Source organism: Pteropus vampyrus, unplaced genomic scaffold, assembly GCF_000151845.1.
Source record: "Pteropus vampyrus isolate Shadow unplaced genomic scaffold, Pvam_2.0 Scaffold695, whole genome shotgun sequence".
In the NCBI taxonomy this organism is placed as follows: Eukaryota; Metazoa; Chordata; class Mammalia; order Chiroptera; family Pteropodidae; genus Pteropus; species Pteropus vampyrus.
Window position 1 is genome coordinate 152,388 of NW_011889476.1, and position 5,522 is coordinate 157,909.

At 45.7% G+C, this 5,522-nt stretch overlaps 1 long non-coding RNA gene across 1 annotated transcript; it reads left to right on the forward strand.

Annotated features, from left to right (window-relative positions):
• Nucleotides 1-6: 6 nt before the first annotated feature.
• Nucleotides 7-3,253, forward strand: LOC111733928. Its single transcript, XR_002778242.1, has 2 exons — nt 7-759; nt 2,507-3,253. It is a non-coding gene; the product is annotated as an uncharacterized LOC111733928 (long non-coding RNA).
• The last annotated feature ends 2,269 nt before the right edge of the window (nt 3,254-5,522 follow it).

Consider the following 5,522-nt stretch of genomic DNA (forward strand, 5'->3'; position numbering starts at 1 on the left):
CGCTGCGGGGGAAACGGGTGGCTGGTTATGGGACAGCACCAGGTGCAAGGTTCTTCTATCTCTGTGACCTAACTGCAATCCCTGCCTGGCCAGTTTCCGCTCCCGAGACCTCGGACAACTTCTTAACCTCCCTGGACCTCAGTTTCCTCATCTGCTGAATGGGGACAGCTTGGGCTCTGGAGCTGGACCTGGGTTCGAATTCAGGTTTTAAACGCAGTATCTCGGAGACCGAGGACAAAGTACTCCCTCGCAGCTCGCTGTCTGTAAAGCAGGGATGGAAAGCACTTCGCTGATGGGGTTGTCGTGAAGCTTAAATGAGTTAATAATACATGCAAACCACTTAGCTGAGTGGCGCGAAGGAAGCCCCCAGTAAGCGTGAGCCACCATTACTCCGTGTTTCGTGTGTCCTGCACAGTTCTATACACATTTCAATTCATTATCGATATTTAAAGTTGAGGAATTTCCCGTAAAACCCTGGGGTATCTGACCGCTCGAAAAATGGGGCAATGTGGTAACAAAAGGCCACACTTGCTCAGGGCTTGGTAAAAACTCTACCCCTTTGTAATGAAACGAGTGCCTTCCTGGTGTGTAGAGGAAAACCTGAGGACCACAAGTAGAAAATACCAGTTAAGTTACTCAGTATAAATTTCCATAATAAGATATTCGATGAAATATGTTCAGCCGCGGATACCAGCGTACCCAACTAACAGTGGCTTCTACGTAAGAACATTCCAGATATGATTTGACAAAGTATTTAAGGTAGGAGGTCTCAGGGTTCCGGCAGCGACTCAGCAATGTCGGAAGGGCCCTTCCCTCTTTCTGTTCCGACATCTTCAGCATGTTGGCTTTTATCCTTAGCTCTGCCCTCATGGTCATGAGACGCCTGCCACAGCTCCAAGCATCGCCTCTCTCCATAGCAATGGCTAAAGTCTCTTTCTATCTCTCTGTCTTTTTATCAGAGGGGCAAATCTTTCCCAGAAGGCTTTTGCACGCCCTTGCCCCAGCTGCAAGCAAGGTTGGGAAAGCCAGCACTTTGCCTTTTCAGTGGAACTGGGCTCATCTCAGCTGGCTTCTTGAGGCCCCACCCTCCCCAGGCTCCCTCAGATTAAAGTTCAAATGCCTGAAGAATATGGGCTAAAGCAGTGGTTTTCAAACTGAAGGTCAAGGCCCACCGCTAGCTTAGAAAATCAAGTTAGTGAGTTATGACCTACACTGTTTTAATTATTATATTTACTGTTATTTAAAATTTGAAGGGTGAAATGTCTCACTATTTTTATTTGTTTTGGTCACACATACACTTATGTGTCACCACCTAACACCTTTTCGATGTCCTTTTGCCACACCTCTGAATATGATCATGTTCAAACATATCAGAAAGTTGAAAGAATCGTGCGGTGAATACCCATGTTCACGCCATGCGGATTCTACCGTTCATATATATTTTTTAATTTTTTAGACTCAGGTATAATTTATATACTGTGAGAGCCACCCATTTTGGTGTACGATTCTGTTGAGTTTTGACAAACACAGTGGAGCAGCCACCATAGGGAATAGTCCGAACCCAAAAAGGTCTCCCCTGCTCCTTCCTCCTGCCGCTGCACCCCCGCCCCCCCTCCCCCCCTCCCCCGGCCGCGGATCTGTTTTCTCTCCCTGTACTTTGTCGTATAAGCGGAGTGACACAGCATGTGGCATTTTAAGTCTGGCTTCTTTCACAAGGCATAGTGCATTGCAGATTTTTCCATAGTGTTGTGCATATTGGAAGACTTTTTAAACGACTAAATAATATTCCACTCTGTACGGTTTATCCATTCGTCAGTTGAGAGGCATCTGGGTTGTTTCCATGTTTTGGCAATTATCGATAAAGTCGCCATAAACATTTGCAGATAGGTTTTTGTGCGAACCTACCTTTTCGTTTCTCTGGAGTGAATACCCGGGGGTAGGAAAGTGGGTCATATGGTGAAACATATGTTTTATGTTTATAAGAAACTGTCAAATTGTCTCCCAAACGATCGCACCATTTTGTGTCCCCAGCAGCAATTATGAGAATTCCAGCTGTCTCAGCCCTCACCATCACTTGGTGTTGTGATGTATTTTTAAAATCTGACCCATCCCAACACGCGTGTCGGGGAATCTCGCTGTGGTTTTAGTTTGCAATTCCCTGATGCCTAAGGATGTCGGACATCTTTTCCTATGCTTATTCGCTCGCTATCTGTCCATATTGATCAGTGAAGTGTCTGTACAAGTCTTTTGCTCATTTTTAAAAATTGAGTTGTTTTCTTACTGAATTTTGAGAGTTCTTTGTGTATTATGAATATAAGTCCTTTATCAGATATACAATCTGCAAATATTTTTTCATAGTCTGTGGCTTGCCTTTTTATTTCCTTGGTAGTGTCTTTTGAAGAGTTAGAGGCTTTTAATTTCGGTGAAGTGCAATTTTTAAAACAGCGTTATTGAGATGTAAACTATACAATTCATATATTTAAAGTGTACAGTTCAACTGTTTTAGTGTATTCACAGGTTTGTGCAGCCTTCACTACAACCAACATTAGAGCATTTTCATCGCCTCAAGAAGAAACCCCGCACCCCTTAACCTCAGTGTCCTACACCCCCAGTCCCGTCTTCCACCCTGGGCAACACCAGTCTACTTCCCACGAAAACAGGGTCACACAGCATGTACCAGCACTTCAGCCTTTCAACTCCCAAGTAACCCTCCCTTGCGTGGACATGCCACATTTATTTGTCTACAGTCAGATGGTGAACATCTGGGGCATTTCTCCTTCTGGCTGCTCGGATGACGCTGCTGCGGACAGTTACACACAGGTTTTTACACGGACATGTGTCTTCCTTGCTCTTCGTTGTATGCCTAGGGGCGAGGCTGCTGGGTCATTCAGTACCTACATTTTAAATGCCGTGAGGAGCAGCCGGACTGTTTTCCAAAGTGACTGTAGCACCTCAGATCCCCAGCAGCAGGGTCCAAGCGCCCCCTTCCTCTGCGCCCTGACCCACCTTTGCTGTTGTCCCTCTTCGATAATAGCCGTGCTAGTGGGTGTGAAGTGGGGTCTCACTGTGGTTTAATTTGCATTTCCCTGAAGATATTGAGCAGCTTTTCATGAGCTTCTCAGCCACTTGCATATCTTTTTTGGAGAACTGTCTATTCAGACCCTTTCCCATTTTTGAATTGGGTTGCTTCTTGCATTGTTATTACTAATTGCAGTTGTTTACATATTCTAAATACAAGCCTCTTACAGGATAAGTGATTTGCAAAAGTTTTATTCCATTCTGTGGGTTGCATTTTCACTCCTTTGAGCACAAGAGCTTTTAAATTTGATGATGTCGAGTTTATCATTTTTTCTTTTGTCGCTTGTGCTTTTGTGCCGTAGCTAAGAAACCATTGCATAATATAAACTCAGGAAGATTTACACCTAGATTTTCTCATAAGCGTTTTGTAGTTTAGCTCTTATATCTGAGTCCTTGATCCATTTTGAGGTAATTTTTGTATGTGATGTGAGGTAAAGACCCAACTTCATTCTTTTGCACATGGATATGCAGTTTTACCAGCAGCATTTATTGAAAGGGTTAGTTTTCCTCCAGTGAATTGCCTTGACATGCATTAACATTTTATTATGTTTGCTTTATGATACATCTGTCAATCTTCCCATTCCTCTACCCATCTTCCAATCTACCTTATTTTTTGATGCTTTTCAAAAAGCGAGTTGTAGAGACCAGAATGCTTTTTCTTAACACTTCAGTGTGCATATCGACCATGGCTCAATATTTGTCCACAATTTTTAATGTAAAATTTACAGACGATGAAAGGCACTCGTCTTAAGTGTACGGTGTTATGACTCTGACAGATGCACTTGCCTCTGCAATGCAAATCTCTTGTCAAAATGTAGAACATCACCACACACCCCAGAAAGTTTCCTCATGTGCAGTTATTTTAATGTATTTGTTTTTAACAAATGCATGTGCCTGTGTAACCACCACCCTACTCTCGATATAGAACATCTCCATCTCCTAAGAAAGTTCTCTTTCGCTTCTTTGCAGTTAACCTTGCCCTACCCCGCCCGCACCCCAGGCCTCCACTGCTCTCTGTTCTACCCCTATAGATTAGTTTGGGCGGGTGCAGCATTTCATGTAAATCAAATCATGTGATCAATGCTCTTTTGTGATCAGCTGATTTCATCCATGACCAACATTTTAAAAACAAAATAAGACAGAATAGAAAACGTCAGAATGAATGGCACGTTGAAGGGTGAAATATCGCTCTGTGTGCATGTACTCGTACTGCGCGAACATGCATTTCTTGCTCCGGGTTGTCCTTACAAAGATACAAGAGCTGCGGCTCCGCGTCGGAACGCCGTGTCCCTGTTCTTCCTTCTCGTCACGCTCCTCGCCCCTCGGCCTCCCTGATCTCCTAGCGATTCCCCCAGGGACTGGGCTTGCCTCCGTGCCTTTGCGAACTCTGTCCCTTCCCTTCTCACTGTCCCCAGCTTGTTCCGCTCACCCTCGAACCGGCGAACGCCCACCCACTGCTTGGTCGGCCCTTCCTCTGGAAAGCTCTCTATTCCCTACGTCCCCTCTCAGAACTGGCATCACGTGGTACCTAATTACTCGGTCACTCTTTCCTCAGGGAAAAGGACCAACCATGTCCCAGTCACCTTTTCAGGGCCTCGCTCCTAAGATGTGATGACACGTAAAATGCATCAATAAATAATCATCGAAAGAATGGATGAACCCCAGGGTCCCAGACAACAAGACGGGGTTTTGCATGAGCCAGCTAGATCTTTCCCAAGGCCCCGTCCCTGTTTCTGTTGTTGTCCTGGATGTCTTACCCATCATGTTTCACGATGTCGTTCAATCTCTCTGAGACCCCGGCCATTCGATTTCCTCTCTCCACGCCCAACGGTGCAGCTTTCATCAGTTACCTCCTCCCAGATACGCTGAGGCAAACAACGGTCATTATGAGGGAGACATCACACCCTTACCTTTACGGCCTTCGCCGCAAAACCCTCCCCCATCTTGCCAAAGTGACACTAAGTCTGTGACCATGGATATGGATGGAGGTGTGTATGGTGCGCGCACACATGTGTATGAAGAGATGTCACAGTGGCTGCCTCCGAGATCTCAGGCAGTTTTAATCTTTTACCCTTTTCTATTTGGCTTCAGTTTTCTAACTGAGAATTGCATCAGTTACCTAATGCGACAGTAACGCCACCACAGCTCTCCCGGCCTGCAGCAGGGTTTACTGCTCACACTCAGACTGTGGCCAGGTGACTCTGCTGACCTTGTCTGGGCTCTTTCCTGTTGGAGCATAGGCCGGCTGATCTAGACTGGCCTTGGCTGGGACAGTCGAGGTGACTCTGTGCCACGTTATCTCTTATGGTGTGGGCGAGCCTAGAGGTAGTCTCACGGCAACAACAGAAACGCAAGTCCAATCATGGAAGAGGATTGAAAGCTTCTGCCCCGTCACACCTGCTAAACATCCCACTGGCCCAAACAAGTCATGTGGCTGAGCTCAC